This window comes from Giraffa tippelskirchi, chromosome 7 (assembly GCF_054371585.1).
Source record: "Giraffa tippelskirchi isolate mGirTip1 chromosome 7, T2T-mGirTip1v1.2.pri, whole genome shotgun sequence".
NCBI lineage: Eukaryota > Metazoa > Chordata > Mammalia > Artiodactyla > Giraffidae > Giraffa > Giraffa tippelskirchi.
In genome coordinates this window covers 78,572,532-78,594,451 of record NC_137281.1, presented here as the reverse complement: position 1 = coordinate 78,594,451, position 21,920 = coordinate 78,572,532, and the positions used below count along the sequence as shown (strand labels likewise).

Sequence of the window (21,920 nt, the reverse complement as noted above, 5' to 3'; positions counted from 1 at the left end):
TATGGATATTGACAAATTGAATTTCAAGTTTATAAGGAGAAGCAAAAGGCCCAGAATACTCAACACAGTATTGAAGGAGAAGAACAAAGTCAGAGGACTGATGCTACCTGACTTCAAGACTCACTTTAAAACTCCAGTTATCAAGACAGTGTGGTACTGGAACTAATCAGAAAAGTGTACACATTTGCATGTGGACTGATGCCCACAGTGGAATGTATGTTTTAAACATGCATAATATTGTTATAATAAAAATATACCAACAAATGAAACAAAATGATAAGATGGATACACGTTGGCCCTCTCTACACATTCCCCTCAAAGCACTTATCCAGTTTTTTTCTGCAGAGAGCATAGTATTAATATCTCTGAATTTTTAAAAAATTATTAGCTAAACGTCATGGTTTATTTGCATTTCCCTTTTCTGTTATTGTCTTTTTCGTGCTTCAGGTTCCCATGCAGGATATCATATTGCATTTAGTTGTCACATGCTCTTAGGCCCCTCCAGGAGATTCCTGCTTTATTTATATTTTTATGTTTTCATTTTTATTTTTCTTTTGAACTTTTAATTTTGTATTGGAGTTGATAGCTGATTAACAATATTGTGACGGTTTCAGGTGGACAGAGAAGGTACTCAGCCATACATAACATATATCCTCTCTCACCCAAACTCCCCTTGCATCCAGGCTGCCACATAGCATTGAGCAGAGTTCCCTGTGCTATACAGTAGGGCTTTGTTGGTTATCCATTTAAATATAGCAGTGTGTACAGTGTCCATCCCAAACTCCCTAACGATCCCTCCCCCAGGCAACCATAACTTCTGTTTTCTGGTCTGTGAGTCTGTTTCTGTTTTGTAAGTAAGTTCATTTGTATCATTTCCTTTTAGATTCCACAGATACGGGATGTCATAGGATATTTCTCCTTCTCTGTCTGACTTACTTCACTCAGTATGAGATTCCTGCATTTTAATCAGAGCTTAACCATCTGCCCTTGGACATGATTCCTGCCAAAGACCTGGCACCCCCCACCCCATTCCCGCGGCAGGTTGAAGACACTCACCCTGGGTCCGGGGTTCCGAGGATTTGTCTGGTCTGCTGGTGGGAGCAGCACTGATTTCTCTCTTCCTCCTCCTCTTTTCAGGGGACACTGGATGGTCTTTGCACCTGAGCTTCCTGCACAGCTGTCACCCGGGGGGCGGTGCGGCAGAGCCTGTGGCAGCCGGCCCATCTGGGAGCTCTGCATTTAGCACACGCCCAGGCCTGGAGCCTCCTCTGTCACTCGGGGGTGACTGACCTCTTGAATGAGTGGCCGCTGATGGCAAACAGGCTCCACCTGACTTTCACAGTCAGCAAGAACCAGGAGCCCAATACTTTCCTTCTCATCTGTTGGCCTCAAGTAACAAGAAAACATCCAAATCTTCCTGCCAGCCCAGAGGAACAGGCTGGGGAGGACCCTCTGTCTGGAGCTCCATCAGTGCAGGGGGATGTGTGGTATGCCCACTCTGGGCCTCTATTTCCTGGAGTTATCAATATTTAACCACAAGCAGGGAGCCAAGGCTGACCTTTTACAGCCTCTGCTTTCTCACAGCAAGGGTCATGGCCTCATGTGATATCCTCACAGGAAGCTATAAAATAAGACCTTTGGAGGGCTGGGGGTGGGGAGGCAAGGCACATGAGGCTGTGTGGGTGACCCAGAGAGGAGGAAGCAGGTCGGGCTGAACAGCGCTGAGTAGCAAGGGCTTGGTGGGGAGGCAGGAATGAGGTGTCCCCCCTCCAAGCCAGACACATTCAATTCTGATCATCAGTGGGCTTTTCTACCCACCAGCTCCTTGCATCTCCAACAACCCTTGGAGTTGGCTTAGCAAGGAGTAGGGTTCCCATTTCCCAAATGACAAAAGAGGTTGAACAGAAGTCACATGACAGGTGCAAGCTCCTCTATGAGTTAATACTGGCCACCAGTGTGGACAACAGAAAAAAGGAGGTTCAACGAGGACCTAGGGCCTGAATGGAACTCCAGCTCCTCCTCATTCCATCACTCATTCATTCAATAAATATTACTTGAACACCTACTGTGGACACAAGGTAAGCAGACAGGCAAGGTCTCTAGTCTCCTGAAGCTCATACTCTAGGGGACAGACAGCCCACAAAAAAGTAAGTAAAACATAAATAATTTCAACTAGTGACAATTTCTGTGGATAATTTCAACAGCAAAATGATACAGAAATAGATGGGGGGCTATGATTACTGTATTACTTAACTGAAAACTGAATGACGAAGAATTAACTATGCAAAAACCTGGGGCAGCAGGTGCAAAGGTGCTGAAGAAATAATGAGATTCACGAGTCTGAGAAACACACAACAAGGGGCAAGGCAGCCGAAGCACGGTGATGATGGGAGGTGGCATGGAATAGTTGGAGGGTAGACAGAAGCAGATCATGCCGCAAAACAGGATAAGGAGTACGGATGTCGAGAGAAATCACTGGAGGTGACATCATTGGACTGACATTTATCCAGGATCAGTTGGCCTACTGGGTGGACAGTGGTTTGTCAGGGAGCAAGAGAGGAGATGAGAGTCTGTTGCATTCATCCAGGCAAGAGACAGTGGTGGTTTGGACCAGGTTAATGCAGCGGAGATGGTGAGAAGTGCTCAGATTCAGGATGTATTTTGGAGAAAAAGGCGGCTCATAGATTTCGATAAAAGGACCTCAATTCTAACTTTCTTAAGCACAAAAGGAACTTAAAAGGAATTCATTGGCTTGTATAACTGGGAAGAGCAGAGTGGAGCCGACTTTAAGGATAGTTGGAATCAGGAGCCTGAAGATCCTTCACTCTCTCTCTAGGTCTCCCCCTGTTCTCTCTGGATATCAGGCTCTTTCCTACAGGCTGGCCATCTCCTGGCAGCTGGACCAGACTGTGGGAAGTCCAGGCTCACACCCTCACAGCCTGAGGGGGAAGGAGTCTCTTTTCTCAATTCCAGTTTGACAATTCCTGGGACAGGACCCTAATTATCCAGGCCTGGGTCACAAACCCTCATTTTGGATCAGTTATTGTGGTCAAGGGTGAAGTACTATGAATGCTGGCTCAAATCTCATGCCCACCGAGTAGCCATGCCCACCGAGTAGCCAAGAGAGAAAGGCTGTGAGCTGGATAGGCATGCCAGTGTGGGTCCCTAGAGTGACCCTTGACCCTAGTCGTCTGAATCTGCCCTGGGGGAGCATCACTGGGATCGTGTCCCCTTCAAGAGGTGCCTGCTCCAGCCAGCCAGGGTTTTCCACTCTCCTGCCTGTGTCTCTTTTCTTCCTCCTCTCACTTCAGTTCTTTCTGCTATAACGTATCCAATAACTATTATTCCATGTCTGCTCTGTGCCAGGATTTATGCTACTAATGAACAATCACAGGCATTGTCCCTGACCTCATGGAGACTGCAGTCTTGTGGTCACACCAGGGATGATGCAATTGATTGCTGTGTGATAAGTGTCATGAAGGAAAGGTACACACAGAGATGTGAATTCATTACCAAGCCCTCCCTTCCACATAGCGTCAAATGTCACCTCTGGACAAATCAATCTTACCTTGAACTCTCCTGACCTCTCCAGCCCCTAGTCTCCCTTCCTGGAAGATGGTGGGCAATTAGTGGTGGAAGGCAGTAGAAGGGGCTTTGGACTTTCCCCTGGTACTCTATCTGCCACCTCATAATCTGTCTAGTCTCAGCTTAAATATTATCTTGTCAGGGAAGCTTTCCATATCAGTTAAGAATTGTGTATGCCCAGCAGCGGGATTGCTGGGTCATATGGCAGTTCTATTCCCAGTTTTTTAAGGAATCTCCACACTGTTCTCGATAGTGGCTATACTAGTTTGCATTCCCACCAACAATGTAAGAGGGTTCCCTTTTCTCCACACCCTCTCCAGCATTTATTGCTTGTAGACTTTTGGATAGCAGCCATTCTGACTGGCGTGAAATGGTACCTCATGGTGGTTTTGATTTGCATTTCTCTAATAATGAGTGATGTTGAGCATCTTTTCATGTGTTTGTTAGCCATCTGTATGTCTTCTTTGGAGAAATATCTGTTTAGTTCTTTGGCCCATTTTTTGATTGGGTCATTTATTTTTCTGGAATTCAGCTGCAGGAGTTGAAACCAGAATTGAAAGAGACGCGTGTACCTCAGTGTTCATCGCAGCACTGTTTACAATAGCCAGGACATGGAAGCAACCTAGATGTCCATCAGCAGACGAATGGATAAGGAAGCTGTGGTACATATACACAATGGAATATTACTCAGCCATTAAAAAAATACATTTGATTCGGTTCTATTGAGATGGATGAAACTGGAGCCCATTATACAGAGTGAAGTAAGCCAGAAAGAAAAACAACAATACAGTATACTAATGCATATATATGGAAGTTGAAAGATGGTAACGATAACCCTATATGCGAGACAGAATAAGAGACACAGGTGCATAGAACAGTCTTATGGACTCTGAGGGAGAAGGTGAGGGTGGGACGTTCTGGGACAATAGCATTGAAACATGTATATTATCATATGTGAAACAGAACACCATTCCATGTTCGATGCATGAGACAAATGCTCAGGGCTGGGGCAATGGGATGACCCAGAGGGATGGGATGGGGAGGGAGGTGGGAAGGGGGTTCAGGATGGGGAACACATGTAAACCCATGGCTGATTCATGTCAATGTAAGGCAAAAACCACTACAATATTGTAAAGTAATTAGCTCCCAACTAAAATAAATAAATTTATTAAAAAAAAAAAGAAATGTGATTGGCTTCGGGTAACAAAGACCCAATTTCAATGGTTTAAATACATAAGGGGTTATTTTTTCATATAGAATTTGAGAGGTAACTAATGACTAATTTAACTGCTCAAAAGCTCAAGGAAATCAGTGCTTATATTTCTGAGATTTCCCTCATGACTGATGCAGCCCTTGTGATGATTTTCAAGTTCTGAGGAGAAAAAGAAAAAGAGAAAAAAGACAAAAAAAAAAAGGGCCAAGTCTAATCTGCTTTTGTAAATACAGTTTCATTGGAACATGGCCATTCCCATTTGCTTATGTAATGCCTATGGCTGCTTTTGGGCTTCCCAAGTGGCTCAGTGGTAAAGAGTCCACCTGCAATGCAGGAGACTTAGGTTTAATCTGTGGGTCGGGAAGATCCCCCGGAGAAGGAAATGGCAACCCAATCCAGTATTCTTGCCTGGAAAATCCCATGGACAGAGGAGCCTGGTGGGCTACAGTCCATGGGGTCACTAAAGAGTTGGACACAACCTTAGTGACTAAACAACAACAATATGGATGCTTTTGCATTACATTAGCAGAATTGGGCAGTTGTGACAAAGATTGCACAGCCTGCAAAGCCTAAAATATTTACTATTTGGATCTTTACAGGAAATGTTTGTGGACCCAGACAACAAGTTAGAAGGACCTGGGTCCCTGGATGACCTCATGGAAAAGAGCAGCCTACCTGCCCTGGATCAGTTGTCCACCTCTGGAGTGTTATGTGTGAGAGAGGTACACTTTGGTATGATTTGAGGCACTGTGTTTGAGATCTCTTTGCTACAGAATCTTAGTCTATCCTGTAACTAATACATACATTATTTATGCTCAGTAACTGCTTAATTAGTGAATGCAATGGCATCAGAAGAACTTAGTTCTAGTCCAGTTCACTTTTACTATGACCAGTCATACATCCTTGGACCTTGGACTTCTTCTTATCAAACCATATAAACTTCGAAGAGGAGTAAAAAGAAAAGGTATTTTATTTTATTTTATTTTATTTTATTTTTTAAAATTTTTATTCCCATTTTCAGAATTTTCAGGTAAAACGCAATATGAAGAGGGGAACCCTTTGCCTAAGAACGAGGGTAGTGAAGGTAGGGAAACGCCAATTGAGCTGTCCAGGGTCCTGATCCCTCAGTTCAGGGCACTTCAATATGCGCCCAGGATTAAAGTGCCAGGTAGGGTCCTTCCCTGAGCTCAAGGACTTAGGGGTGAACATCTTTCTGCTTCTCAGCCTCCTTACTCCTTCCTCCCCACATAAAGATGTGATGCTTGCCAAGGCTGACAGCCAGCTAAAGCTTCAAGGTGGTGGAGGCTGCTCTATATTTTCAGATCAGACTGTTCTGTTCTTTGGGGTGAGCCATTCATTATCAGCTGAAGCCAAAAGAGATGGTCATGCCCTTGACTAGCTGTTTGTTCTTTCCTTCATTTTCACAAACATCGCTTAAATTCAGAAGCCAATTTAATCATTAAAACAATAATTTTTCCAAGTCCGCCAAAGCAGCACATTCTCTTCTCAGTAAACTTCACAGAAAATGAAATGAAGTCCAGAGGGAAATGATAACACACAAGATAATGCAGTAGAGATATATGTACAAAGATTTTCACTGCAGCATCGTTTAAAGAGGTTTTTAAAAATCTAAATGTCCAAGAATAAGGGAGAGGTTAAACTATGGTACAATTGGAACCAATATTTCTTCTAAGGGCCAATGTTTATATTAAACTCAGAGGAGGGAAACACGTAGTAGAATCAGTGAGGAGATTTTCTGAAAAGACACAGCAATTATTAAATGTCCAAAACTATTGGTGCTTAATCACTGACCTGATGCCTCTATCTGCAGTAAGGTGACTAGAAAGAAGATCAGTATCCAAAGGGAAGCCACTGTTACACTGAAATAAAATCATCTCAGTGAGTAAATGCTTTTTCAACAGACATAGATTTTGCTGGAAGTATTTCAGGAACATTTACAAAGTATTGGAAGTTTGGGCAGAAACTGGTGTGAAACAATGGCACAAAGTTTATGCTTTCTCCAAGAAAGGACATTCTGTAGCCAGCACTTTTACCTTAGCTATAACACTGGAAACTTTCTATGTCATTGACCCGCAATTCTATGTCATTGACCCCTTGCTCCTGGTTATAGTATAACCAAATATCTTCTTCAGTCTCTGAATAAATCAAAGTCCAAGAGTAGAATAAAGCCAAAGTCTATCAGCCTTTCATTTTAATCATATGAGGTACGTGAAGTTTAATCATCCCCCTACACAGAACACTGAATAGCTTCATCTTGAAGAAAGGTGCTCAATAATCTGTTCAAGAAATGTCTAACAAGTTAGTCAATAAGCATTGTGTGTTACTTTGTCTGAATTTTGTGGTTCTCACCTTCATAAGCAGGTAAACATTCTTTCAGGAAACTAAGTAGAATACAGTTGAGAACTCTTGAGACTGCTTAGTTAGGACTATAGTTAAAGTTTTATCACCATCTTGCTGTCAGGGGAAAGGCCTCTGGTAGTCCCAGTTTAGAGGTGTACTTTTGGTGAGTAATTAGATAATCATTGTGAGACTAGATTTAAAACCAAAACCAAAACCATGTTCAATTAGAAAGTCACTAAGACTCTTGACTGATGTCAGTTGTGTGGGTAAGTGACTAAGGTTTCCAGAATAAGTCTTAATCCTCTTAAGTTTATCAGAAAAATTTCTAATTTTTTTTATCAGAAATTATAATTTATTTCCATAAGGAAGCTATGTATTAAATCATTCAAAAAGAAAAAAATTCTATCCTGGACCATATTTGGGACAATTTTTCTCTTGCACAACTCCTCCTTTGGGCTCAGATAAGTTTTAAAGATCTGCCTTGGTTAAAAAAAAAGACTCTATGTCCATTAAGTTTCTTACCTAGTTGATGACTTTTTACTTTTTTGAGAAAATGGAGGCAAGTAGCCATATAAAAATATAACCATTGATGGAAATATTTGTATCCACATTAACATTATTCCTTTAAACCAGCTTCCTATATTTGGAAGGAATTTCTTTTTATTTTTAATTTTTTTCTTGAAATGTAATTGATTTACAATGTGTTAATTTCTGCTGTATAGCAAAGTGATTCAATGTATATATATATTTTTTTCATATTCTTTTCCATTATAGTTTATCACAGAGTATTGAATATAATTCCTTGTGCTTATACAGTAGGACCTTATTGCTTATCCATTACGTAACACTAGTATGCATCTGATAACCCTAAACTCCCACTTGATCCCTCCCCCAGTCCTCTCCCCTTTGGAAATCCAAGTGTCCTCTATGTCTATGAGGCTGTTTCTGTTTCATAGATCAGTTCATCTGTGTCATATATTAGATTCCACATATAAGTGATATTATATGATATTTGTCTCTCTCTCTCTGACTTACTTCACTTGATGTGAATATCTCTAGGTCCATCCATATTGTTGCAAAGGGAAGCAACATCCATTTAGTTCTTTTTCATGGCTGAATAGTTTTCCATTGTATATTTGTACCACATCTTCCTTATCCATTCCTCTGTTTGTTGGTAGACACATTGTTTCCACATCTTGGTTATTGTTAATAGTGCTGCTATGAACATAGGGGTGCACGCATCTTTTTGAATTGTAGTTTTGTCTAGGTATATATATATGCCCAGGAGTGGGCTCGCTGGATCATATGGCAACTCTATTTTTAAATTTTTGAAGAATTTCCACTGTTTCCATAATGACTGTACGAACAGTGTAGGAGGGTTGAGAGGAATTTCTAAACAAATATGGTATGGTGTTTCATTCAGTCTGGTGGTAGCTACCTAATGTAGTTTATGAACCTGAATTATATAAGTATTATTCTACGTGTCAGCTCAAGTTCATCAGTGTTTCTGGCCTGCCTAGTAGTGGCAGCCTTCATGACATGTAAGCTTGTGACTCCGTAAGTCATTTCCCTGAAAGGTTTTGTAGCATCATTTCCATATATAAGATGCAGTGCTTGTTTCTTATCCATGGGAAGGTTTAAACCGCATAAAAAGAGATTAATCTCTAAATATGACCCTCCTGACTGGATTTACATATGTGGATCTTCCAATCATACTTTGGTGAGAAGGAGAAACAATTCTAATTGAACTTACTACTGGAAAGCAAGGGCCTTGCAGACCTCTCTTCTGGATGGTGCTGCAGAGAAGGACACTTTGTACATCCTAGTCTCTAATGCAGTGTGATGGTGGGCCACGTATTCTGAGGCAACTAGTCCCTGGCTTCTGAAGACTGGATGATCTGAAGTATACAATATTATTTCTTTCATGAATTTTGATGGGTCACAATAGGAATAGGATTTATCTGGGAAGTAATTAAAATGTTCTAAAATTGACTGAAATAAAACACAAACTTATGGGAAGGATTCACAAAGCTAATAATCAGGGAGATTTAGGGTAATAGTTCCTTTAACTATGTGTGTTAAGGGAGTGCATTCCTGGACTTGCTGGTTGGTCCAGTGGTTAAGACTGTGCTGCTAATGCAGGGAGCACAGATTCTAGCCCTGTGAAGAGAATTAAGATCCTGCGTGGTACAGTCTGAAAAACAAAAGAGTATATCTTTCAGTTTGAACAGTTAAAGCCTGCTAAACTGAAGGTTAGAGATGCAATAAAAATGCCCTTAATCAGTCATATGTACAGCAGAGTACAGAACAGAAAAAAAATACCAAAAACATTCCAAGACAATGCCATCCACATTCCATCACTGGTTTCATTCAGTCCTACATGATGAATTCTCTGTAGGCAAACATGGGATCACCTGTCCAAATTTACAGATTTATCTGCTTCTAGGTAAAGGAGTTTCAGAAGTTTTAGGATTTAAGTGCTCTGGTACATACTGCCAGGCAAAGTCAACTCACACCAAAAGGCCAGAGCTCATGAGTTAATTCTCTGTAGTATTAATAGTTAAAATTGCTGGCACACTATTGTACACTGCTGGTGGAAATATAAAACAGTGCAGCCACTTTAGAAAACGCCCAACAGTTCTTCTAAAAGAAGAATGTGAAACTATCATATGACCCAGCAATTCCACTCCTAGGTCTGTACTGAAGAAAATTGAAAACATACGTTCACACCAAAATTTGCACATGAATGGTCACAGCAGTATTATTCATAATAATTAACAAGTAGAAACAACCCAAATGTCCCTCAACTGATGATGAATGAGCAATGGAATATTAACCAGCTATAACAAGCAATGAAGTACTGATATTTACAACAGATGAACCTTTAAAACTATATAGTGAAAGAAGCCAGTCACAAAAGACTACATCTGATATGATTCCATTTACATGAAATGTCCAGAACAGGCAAATACATGGAGACAGAAAATCAATTAGGGGTTGCCTAGGGGCAATGGAGCAGTTGAATAGGGGTAATGGAATAGGATTTATATGGAAAGTAACTAAAATGTTCTAAAATTGACTGAAGTAGTTGGTGCACAACTCTGAAAATATACCAAAAGCCACCAACTTGTACATTTTAAATGAATGAATTGAATAATATGTGAATTATATTTCAATAAAACTGTTAAAAATAATGAGTATCTGATACAGTCCTTAGGCTTCTCTTTGTGGCTCCATGGTAAAGAATCTGCCTGCCAATGCAGGAGACACAGGTTCGAACCCTGGTTTGGGAAGATCCCCTCAAGAAGGAAATGGCAACCCACTCCAATATTCTTGCCTGGAGAATCCCATGGACAGAGGAGCCTAGTGGGCTACAGTCCATGGGTCGCAAAGAGTCAGACACGACTTAGTGACTGAGCACACACACACGATACAGTCCTTACCACCAAGGTTATAAGATTTTCCTTTGACATTTCTTCCAGAAGCTATGATCTCTGACTTACGTACAAGGGCATTTAGAGAAATGTGAAGAGAAAGCAAAACCCACATGTTGATGACAAGCCTACATATTAATAGCTCTGCTTTCATTTATTATTACAGTGTCAATTAAATACATCAGAAGGAAGAGAATGGAATTCCCTTCTGGAGAGTAGGATAGAAGCAAGGGGCTTTTCCATAACTCTTATAGAAAGACTTAATTGATCATCAGTCCCAGAGGGAAAGATGTATTACAGACAGTGAAAGTTTTGACAAATCTCCAGGATATGACCCTCTGTTTGTAAAGTGTAGAGTGGATATCACAATCACCTCCAACTGACAAAGTTATTATCATTCTAAGAGAAACCTTCTTAGGAATAAATTTATTGACAACCTTTATTCATGGACAGAAATATGCTACTATCCAACACAGGCTCTATAATAATATAGCCACAGTGATACTTTACCTGTAGAAACTAATAGGGTAGTAGCTTGTACTTCCTGGACTTCTCTTTTTAATTAGGCAGCTTTCTCCATATTCTGAATCGAATAAATAGAGAAGCATGCTATTGAGGTAACTGAAAACTCTGGAGCGTAACTCCATATGCAACTTATTCTTAGCATCTCTCTTCTCTGTGCGTGATATCTGAGGGTAAAAGGTGAAAGAGGCTTTGGTGCTGTCTAGGAAATAAAAAAGATGGTTTGGGTGTAAAATCAAGCTAGCTATTTTATTACTTCAGATGTGGGACCCAATTTCAGGGAAGAGCAACGTCAAAAAGAACCCAGGTGTCCAAGAACAAGAAAGGGCCATTGCTTTAGCTATTTTACTAACCAGACTTTTGCAATGCTTTGAACACTACAGAAGAAGACAACACAACAAACAGGAATTCCAGCTGCTCAAGAAGCAAGGAATCCTTTACAGTTCTGTTTGTTTGCTTACAGTCATTTACAGATTTTATATTTCCAAAAGTTTCATGAAAGTTAATAGACTCTTTTAGGATTTCTCCAGTGGTGCAGTGGATGGGAACCCTCCTGCCAATGCAGGGGACACAGGTTTGACCCTTGGTCCAGGAGGATTCCACATGCCATGGAGCAACTAAGCCTGCGTGCCTAGAGTCCATTCTGTGTAACAAGAGAAGCTACCACAATCAGAGGCCTGATCAGGGCAATTAAAGTGTAGCCCCTGCTTGCTGCAACTAGAAAAAGGGCAGAAAAAAGGAACAAATTCTCCAAGCCAGGCTTCAACAGTACATGAACCAAGAACTTCCAGATGTTCAAGCTGGATTTAGAAAAGGCAGAGGAACCAGAGACCAAATTGCCAACATCTGCTGGATCATTGAAAAAGAAAGAGACTTCCAGAAAAACATCTACTTCTGCTTTATTGACTATGCCAAAGCCTTTGACTGAGTGGATCACAACAAACTGTGGAAAATTCTTAAACTGTGGAAATGGGAATACCAGACCACCTGACCTGCCTCCTGAGAAATCTGTATGCAGGTCAAGAAGCAACAGTTAGAACTGGACATGGAACAACAGACTGGTTCCAAATTGGGAAAGGAGTACGTCAAGGCTGTATATTGTCACCCTGCTTATTCAACTTATATGCAGAGTACATCATGTGAAATGCTGGGCTGGATGAAGCACAAGCTGGAATCAAGATTGCCGGGAGAAATATCAATAACTTCAGATGTGCAGATGATACCACCCTATGGCAGAAAGTGAAGAAGAACTAAAGAGCCTCCTGATGAAAGTGAAAGAGGAGAGTGAAAAAGTTGGCTTAAAGCTCAACATTTAAAAAATGATCATGGCATCCGGTCCCATCGCTTCATGGCAAATAGATGGGGAAACAATGGAAACGGTGGCTGACTTTATTTTGGGGGGGCTCCAAAATCACTGCAGATGGTGACTGAAGCCATGAAATTAAAAGATGCTTGCTCCTTGGAAGAAAAGCTATGACCAACCTAGACAGCATATTAAAAGCAGAGACATTACTTTGCCAACAAAGGTCCATCTAGTCAGAGCCATGGTTTTTCCAGTAGTCATGTATGGATATGAGAGTTGGACTATAAAGAAAGCTGAGCGCCGAAGAATTGATGCTTTTGAACTGTGGTGTTGGAGAAGACTCTTGAGAATCCCTTGGACTGCAAGGAGATCCAACCAGTCAATCCTAAAGGAAATCAGTCCTGAATATTCACTGGAAGGACTGATGCTGAAGCTGATATTCCAATCCTTTGGCCATCTGATGCAAAGAACTGACTCATTGGAAAAGACCCCGAGGCTGGGAAAGATTGAAGGCAGGAGGAGAAGGGGACGACAGAGGATGAGATGGTTGGATGGCATCATCAACTCAATGGATGTGAGTTTGAGCAAGCTCCAGGAGTTGGTGATGGTCAGGGAAGCCTGGCGTGCTGCAGTCCACGGGGTTTCAAAGAGTCGGACATGACTAAGGGACTGAACTGAGCAACAAAGACCCAGGGAAGCCATAAACAAATAATTTTTTAAAATAGACTCTTTTAATAGTATACATTTGGGAAGTTACAGCAAAAACTTAAAACCTACGCAGAAGAAAAATACAAATCGATTTCACTACTTCACGTCAAGGACAGACCATATACTCATGATCAGGTATGTGACTCCTATATCAAGCTAGATTTTTTAGTAATTTATTATACGTGTGTGCGCCTGCGCACTCACTCGGTCTCATCCAACTTTTTGCGACCCTCTGGACTCTGGCCCACCAGGCTCCTCTCTCCGTGGGATTTCCCAGGCAAGAATATTGTAATCTGTTGCTACTTCTTCCTCCAGAGGATCTTTCTGGCCCAGGGATCCAACCCCCATCTCCCGCATCTGCTGCATTGCAGGCAGATTCTTTACCGCTGAGCCATCAGGGAAGCCCATTTATTACACATAAGCTTACCAATATAAGCTTTTAATGTAGCTCTATACATATATATTTTGAATGTGCAGCCTAAATGATAGGTTCAATGTTATTTAAAGTTTAAAATTTTGGCTTTAAAAATAAAATTAGCCTAATAAACATACTTTAGGACATTTTTTACTTCATTGATTTTATTCTTACAATTTGAATCTAATGAAAAAGTACATTCCATACAGACCAGAGTATGTAAAAAACATGTTTCAATAATTTTATTGAAATATAATTGATGATTATAATTGATAATAAATATATATAATCAATATATATATAAATAAATATAATTGATGATTCATTCATTTAAAATGTGTGCAAGTCAATGACTTTTAGTAAGTTCATAGAACTGTGTCACCATCAATGCAACCAGTTTCAGAGGGTCTTTTATCATCCCCCAAAGAAACTCTGTGTCTATTAGTGGCATTCCTCAACTGTCCCAACACCCACCTCTGCCCTACTTTCTGTCTCTACACATCTGCCTATTTTGGATATTTGGGTATATGGAATTGTATACTTCTTTGGTCTTTTGTGATTTTTTTGTGACTGGTTGTAAAAGGGATTGTGTAACATTCAAGAACTTGGATGCTGTCTGTTCTTTTTAATTTCTTTAGTTTTTTTCAGATAACCAAAAATAATTTATTAATTACTTTAATATGTCTAAGCTCTTAAAGTTAACTAGTGGTCTGGGAATTACTATTTAAACTGACATTAAATAATGAAGTAATCACTGTTGATATTAAATACACACCCTAACTTTTACTGAGGTATTGCAAGCAGAGCAATACTGTGGTTCCACATGGTTTGCAGTGTTGCCTAAATTTTACGTATCACACTAGTCATTATAATTGCATTTAGTTGCGATGCCATGTTTATGTCTACATAGTTTTATGTTCTTGGTGTAAAGAATAATTAGTCATGTAATCTATAAGATAAGCATGAGGAACTTAGAGAATTCCAATTAATTAGGCTTATCAGAATATAAATCCAAGCCTCCCATGAATTAAAATGCTACGTTGGCATTTTACCCACATGGTGATCAAATCTGAGTCTTTAAAAAAATTGAATTATACCACACACAGAACCCATAAATCATAAAATTAGAACTTGATGAATTTCCACAAACCACTCACACCTGCGTCATCAGTCCCCAGATAAAGAAATGAAGCCTGACCGAACTCTTAGAAGCCGCTCTGTGATCCTTCCCCAGTCACCACCACCAAACCCCCTCCAAGGGTAACAACTATCTTGAGTGTTTTTTTTGTTTGTTTAATGAGCATGCACTTGGCCAGCTTTAGTATCCAAGCTTAGTCTTTAAAAAAAATATTTATTTATTTTTGGTTGCACTGGGTCTTCGCTGATGCTTGTGGGCTTTCTCTCATTGGGGTGAGTGGGAGCTACTCACTGTGGTGGTTTCTCTTATTGCTCTAGGCACAGGGCTCAGTCGTCACTTGGCATGTGGGAATCTTATTCCTGGACCAGGGATTGAACTGGTGTCCCCTGCACTGGCATGTGGATTCTTAACCATGACCGCCTGGGGTGTTCACAACTATCTTGATTCTAACACCATGGGGTCGCAAAGAGTCAGACACGACTGAGCAACTGAACTGACCTGAAATGGCTTTACTATCTTGTCAATTTCCTTGTGGCTAAGCAAGGGTAGTTTATGAAAAGACATGATACTCTCCCTTTGTTAATACTACACAGTTGTTTTGCTTGCGGGAAGGGGCTGAGAAACAAACCAAAGATTTTATGATTTCATCTCTTTAAGCCTGTTTCAATATTTCTCTTGGTTTCCTAGGTTGACAGTGGGCAGCACAGAGAAACTTTCTTATCCCTCTCTCTTATCCCTAAGCTGCGTCTGATTCCTGTAGTGCCTCATCTGGCTTCCCTCCCTGGGACTGTGGCATTCTCCAGCTGCCATGTGACCTCTCCAGTCTCTCTCCTCCAGGGCACTCAGTCCTGTGGGCCCACGATGCTTCTTAAGCTCTCTCCCGAGGTGGAAAGACACACAGATGTTGCATAGAATAGCCTCTTCAATATTTGTGTATTATCTGTAAGAGCTGAGGGCTTCCCTGGTGGCTCAGATGGTAAAGAATCTGGCTGCAGTGCAGGGGACCTGGATTCGATCCCTGGCTCGGGAAAATACCCTGGAGAAGGGAATGGCAACCCACTCCAGTATTCTTGCCTGGAGAATTCCATGGACAGAGGAGCCTGGCAGGCTACAGTCCATGGGGTCGTACAGAGTGGGACACAACTGAGCGACTAACACTTGTAAGGGCTGGGGCAGGTGTAGGGATGTGGGGTGGTCAGCAGGTCCCCGTCCTTCCCCAGAGGGTGGCCTTGCAGACCCAACCCTGCTTTACAGAGCGGCTAGACAGATTAGGAAGTGACATCTACTAAGAACAAATGGCACTAAGAACAAAGCCAAAGCCGAAAGGGAGTCAGAAGCACGTTCCCGCACGGGAAATTAGTGCGCAGCGCACCCTCGCGGACTTCTGATGCAACCACAGGCAGTAGATGGTAGGATACGAATCTTCGCACTAAGGGGCTGCATCCCCAAAGGCACCACTGGGCTGCGTCCCTCGGTTCAGTGCGCGCCGTTCACAGCGGCGCGATGCTTATATGTGGCAAACCTCCCCCTGGTTACATGTGGCACGGCCTCCCGGGCCACAAATTCTTGTGAACTAAAGCATCGGCCACCTTACTAACCAGAGCTCTGACCATTTTCCTCTTGGGGGCCTCAGCTCCATCTTTCCTAGGGCTCTGACTGCTCCTGGTTTTGACTCTCAATGCCATGCCAACGGGCTAATTTTTACACACACGCACACAGAGTCTGTGGCAGGTCTCCTGACTCCTCAAAAACCACGTACACAATAAGAACAAGGGACATTTCCTTCAACTCCTGGATCACCTCTCCCACCAGCCATAGTCATGGAAGCCAGTCCCATATTTTAGATTTCTACCAAACATCTCCACTTGCTTGTCTCATCACTTCAGTTTCAAAGCATTCAAAGCTGAAAGGTTGTCATGGTTACCACCAGGCAATTCTTTCTCTGTCAACCACACTGCTCTCATCTTGTCACCCAGACTCAGAACTTCAAGTAATTTCACTGATTCAAATGCACACATACTCTATTCATCAGGGGAGAGAAATTTCTGGAAACTGAAGCACCAGCCAAATTAGCACTATCTGGGTTCTATTATAGCCCAGTCCTCTTGGATGTGCTTTCTGGACGTCTTAATTTATTACCTAAAACTCCTTGCCATTAGGGGCTGATGTCCTCATCTTCGTGTGCTTCAGCCAAGGATGTGTCTGGGGTTGGAAATGGATTTCACCCCCCTCCTGCCCCCATACATCACCAGTTTACCATCAAGAATTTCGGAAAGATTTCCATGTTAGCATCCTGGGAAAATGTCAGTTGTTACAATAACATCATGTTCAGGTTTTTTTTCTTTTAAAGAAATTTGCTAAAAATGAAAAGAACGCCTACTAGAAACTTAGTTGTCAGTGGTTCAGTTCAGTTCAGGTGCTCAGTTGTGTTCGACTCTTTGTGACCCCCATGGACTGCAGCACACCAGGCTTCCCTCTCCATCACCAACTCCCGGAGCTTGCTCAAACTCATGTCCATTGAGTCGGTGATGCCATCCAACCATCTCATCCTCTGTTGTCCCCTTCTCCTCCTGCCTCCAATCTTTCCATCAGGGTCTTTTCCAATGAGTCAGTTCTTTGCATCAGGTGGCCAAAGTATTGGAGTTTCAGCTTCAGCATCAGTCCTTCCAGTGAATATTGAGGACTGACTTCCTTTAAGATGGACTGGTTGGATCTCCTTGGATTCCAAGGGACTCTCAGGAGTCTTCTCCAACACCACAGTTCAAAAGCATCAATTCTTGGCACTCAGCTTTCTTTATAGCCCAACTCTCACATCCATACATGACTGCTGGAAAAGCCATAGCTTTGACTAGATGAACCTTTGTTGGCAAAGTAATGTCTCTGCTTTTTAATACGCTGTCTAGGTTGGTCATAGCTTTTCGCCCAGGAGCAAGCGTCTTTGAATTTCATGGCTGCGGTCACCATCTGCAGTGATTTTGGAGCCCCCCCAAAATAAGGTCTCACTGTTTCCATTGTTTCCCCATCTATTTGCCATGAAGTGATGGGACCATATGCCATGATCTTAGTTTTCCGACTGTTGAATTTTAAGCCAACTTTTTCACTCTCCTCTTTCACTTTCATCAAGAGGCTCTTTAGTTCTTTGCTTTCTGCCATAAGGGTGGTATCATCTGCGTATCTGAGGTTATTGATATTTCTCTCGGCAATCCTGACTCCAGCTTGTGCTTCATCCAGCCCAGCATTTCACATGATGTACTCTGCATATAAGTTAAATAAGCAGGGTGACAATATACAGCCTTGACGTACTCCTTTCCCGATTTGGAACCAGTTTGTTGTCCCATGTCCAGTTCCAACCATTGCTTCTTGACCTGCATACAGATTTCTCAGGAGGCAGGTCAGGTGGTCTGGTATTCCCATCTCTTGAATAATTTTCCACAGTTTATTGTGATCCACACAGTCAAAGGCTTTAGCATAGTCAATGAAGCAGATGTTTTTCTGAAATTCTCTTGCTTTTTCTACAATCCAACAGATGCTGGCAATTTGGTCTCTGATTCCTCTGCCTTTTCTAAATCCAGTTTGAACATCTGAAAGTTCTCTGTTTACATACTGTTGAAGCCTAACTTGGAGAATTTTGAGCATTACTTTACTAGTGTGTGAGATGAGTGTAATTGTGCGGTAGTTTGACATTCTTTGGCATTGCCTTTCTTTGGGACTGGAATGAAAACTGACCTTTTCCAGCCTGTGGCCACTGCTGAGTTTTCCAAATTTTCTGGCATATTGAGTGCAGCACTTTAACAGCATCATCTTTTAGGATTTGAAATAGCTCAGCTGGAATTCTATAGCTTTGTCTAAGGCCCACCTGACTTCGCATTCCTGGATGTGTGGCTCTAGGTGAGTGATCACACCATTGTGGCCATCTGGGTCATTAAGAGCTTTTTTGTATAGTTCTTCTGTGTATTCTTGCCACCTCTTCTTAATTATCTTCTGCTTCTGTTAGGCCCATACCGTTTCTGTCCTTCATTATGCCCATTTTTGCATGAAATATTCCCTCGGTACCTCTAATTTTCTTAAATGGATCTCTAGTCTTTCCCATTCTATTGTTTTCCTCTTATTTATTTGCATTGATCACTGAGGAAGGCTTTCTTATCTCTCCTTGCTAATCTTTGGAACTCTGCACTCAGATGGGTATATCTTTCCTTTTCTCCTTTGCTTTTCGTTTCTCTCCTTTTCTCAGCTATCTGTAAGGCCTCCTCAGACAACCATTTTGCCTTTTTGCATTTCTTTTTCTTGGGGATGATTTTGATCACTGCTTCCTGTACAATGTCACAAACCTCCATCCATAGTTCTTCAGGCACTCTATCAGATCTAATCCCTTGAATCTATTTGTCACTTCCATTGTATAATTATAAGGGATTTGATTTATGTCATACATGAATGGTCTAGTAGTTTTCCCTCAGTTCAGTTCAGTTCAGTCGCTCAGGCATGTCCAACTCTTTGAAACTCCGTGGACTGCAGCACGCCAGGCCTCCCTGTCCATCACCCAATTCCCGGAGTTTACTCAAACTCATGTCCATTGAGCCGGTGATGACATCCAGCCATCTCATCCTCTGTCATCCCCTTCTCCTCCTGCCTTCAATCTTTCCCAGCATCAGGGTCTTTTCAAATGAGTCAGTTCTTTGCATCAGGTGGCCAAAGTATTGGAGTTTCAGCTTCAGCATCAGTCCTTCCAGTGAATATTCAGGACTGATTTCCTTTAGGATGGACTGGTTTGATCTCCTTGCAGTCCAAGGGACTCTCAAGAGTCTTCTCCAACACCACAGTTCAAAAGCATCAATTCTTCGGTGCTCAGCTTTCTTTAGAGTCCAACTCTCACATCCATACATAACTACTGGAAAAACCATAGCCTTGACTAGATGGACCTTTGTTGGCAAAGTAATGCCTCTGCTTTTTAATAAGCTGTCTAGGTTGGTCATAACTTTCCTTCCAAGGAGTAAGTGTCTTTTTATTTCATGGCTGCAGTCACCATCTGCAGTGATTTTGGAGCCCCCAAAATAAAGTCTGCCACTGTTTCCACTGTTTCTCCATCTATTTGCCATGAGGTGATGGGACCGGATGCCATGATCTTTGTTTTTTGAATGTAGAGCTTTAAGCCAACTTTTTCACTCTCCACTTTCACTTTCATCAAGAGGCTCTTTAGTTCCTCTTCACTTTCTGCCATAATGGTGGTGTCATCTGCATATCTGAGGCTACTGATATTTCTCCCAGCATTCTTGATTCCAGCTTGTATTTCATCCAGCCCAGCGTTTCTCACGATGTACTCTGCATATAAGTTAAATAAGCAGGGTGACATTATACAGCCTTGATGTACTTCTTTTCCTATTTGGAACCAGTATGTTGTTCCATGTCCGGTTCTAACTGTTGCTTCCTGACCTGCATACAGATTTCTCAAGAGTCAGGTCAAGAGGCAGTAGTTTTCCCTACTTTCTTCAATTTAACTCTGCGGAGAAAAGCCAAGGGATTGGAAACGACTCTTCAGACTGAGCAGTCGCTATGTAATCAGCAGAGGGCGCTGTGAGCGACTGAAGGCAGCCCGGTGGGGCGGGGCTATCAGGTGAATTGGGGTTGCTGAAAATTAATTGGATCATAATGCAGCCTCTCTAATTCAAGGAGAAAAATTACATAAACACAAATATGAAGTCACACTTTAGACAGCAGCCAGATTCTAAGGTGAAAACCCAAATGACTATTTGACTTGTATTTATAGGTCATGTTGTATGGGAAAAGACCATTAAATAATATTAGAGGAAATTCCCTGGGTGGCTAAGTGGCTAAGACTCTGTGCTTTCACTGCCCAGGATGCAGATTAAATTCCTGGTTGGAGAACTTAGATCCTGCAAGCCCTGCAGTGTGGCCAAAAAGAAAAATAAAAAAATTCCACTTACCATGAGAGGATATTAGAAGATAACTTGATCGAAGGAATAGAAAGTTGAGATCCTATCTCCATCCCCTTCTCATATGCAAACAGATGAGCAGAATCACTGGAAAATACAGTCCTTCCCTTCCTCTTTGCTTATCTCTTTTCTATTCAGCACACAGGTGAATTTGTCAATGTCTATGCATACATCAGACAACTTCCCTCAGTAATTCCAAACTGTGAGAAGCAGAGGTCCCTACAGAGCATTAAAAGGATACATAGAGGTACTTCCCTGGTGGTCCAGTCGTTAAGATTCCACCCTTCTACTCCAGGGGACACCGGTTCAATCCTTAGTCGGGGAAATAAAATGCCACACGACCAAAAAGTAAAAACTAAAAATAAATAAATTAGGCCAAGATATTAAAAAAATACTATTAAAAAGGGTACATAGAGAAAAACACTAAATCCATACAGGCAGGAGCTCAAGGCTTCAGAGAGGATATCTGACGTTGACATTGAAGAATGGATAGCATTCAGAAAGGAAGTGGGGAGGGGAACATAAGCTAAGGCACTGAAGCAGGGATGTGCAGAGCTCATAATTTAGGAAAAAGGACTGGCCTAGGGTCATTGAGCCTGAGGTTGTGTGATGGGGAAATGTGGTGACAGTAAGTCTAGGAAGAAATCTGGTCTCCACTCTACAGTCAGGTTGCATAGGCCACTTGACCTCAGAAATACAGAATCTAAGCGCTAAAAGCTTTTAGATTCTTCTGAAGACAGCTTCCCCTGCCTATAGTCCCTGAGAATCTCTTCTGTGTTATCCCTCTGTGCGGAATGGTACCCAGAAGGTATGGGAAAAAGTGGGCCTTTGAGTCACTAGAGTGACTACAAGCAAGAATTGGGGACACTGACTTCCCTAGTACTTGGGATTGCTGTGAAGGTTAGGATAACAGATTTTGGAGCCACACGGGGTAGCTGTGAGGACCTTACATAGGTAACTACCCTAACTTCACAGAATCTCAGATCCTCTTCAGTAAAATGGCTGTAATAATATCTACCTGGTGTGGGTGATATGAAGGTTAACTAAACAAAGGGGCTCTAAGAAATATTAGTTATAATGGCTGAGAAATAAATAGAGATTTCGTCATCTGAAAACATATATGATTTGTTTCTAAAAAGAGTTGTTTGGGGAGATTGGCTAAATAGTGCAAACAAATGCAACAAATATCACGCGCACTTTTGAACCTGCAAATTGCTTTTCCAGCTCCAACACAGATGGGCCACGCCTCCAATCAGGCAAGCCACGCCCCAGTGGCGGAAAGGCCTCGCCCGA

At 41.8% G+C, this 21,920-nt stretch overlaps 1 protein-coding gene across 1 annotated transcript in view; it reads right to left on the bottom strand.

Moving 5' to 3' along the window:
- The window catches only part of SLC51B (SLC51 subunit beta), a 30,645-nt gene extending 8,781 nt beyond the window's left edge, over positions 1-21,864 (bottom strand). The window contains exon 1 of the mRNA XM_081505778.1: positions 20,619-21,864. The gene's annotated coding sequence lies outside the window, so the exon portion shown is untranslated. The remainder of the gene's footprint in view (positions 1-20,618) is intronic.
- Between the last annotated feature and the right edge of the window lie 56 nt (positions 21,865-21,920).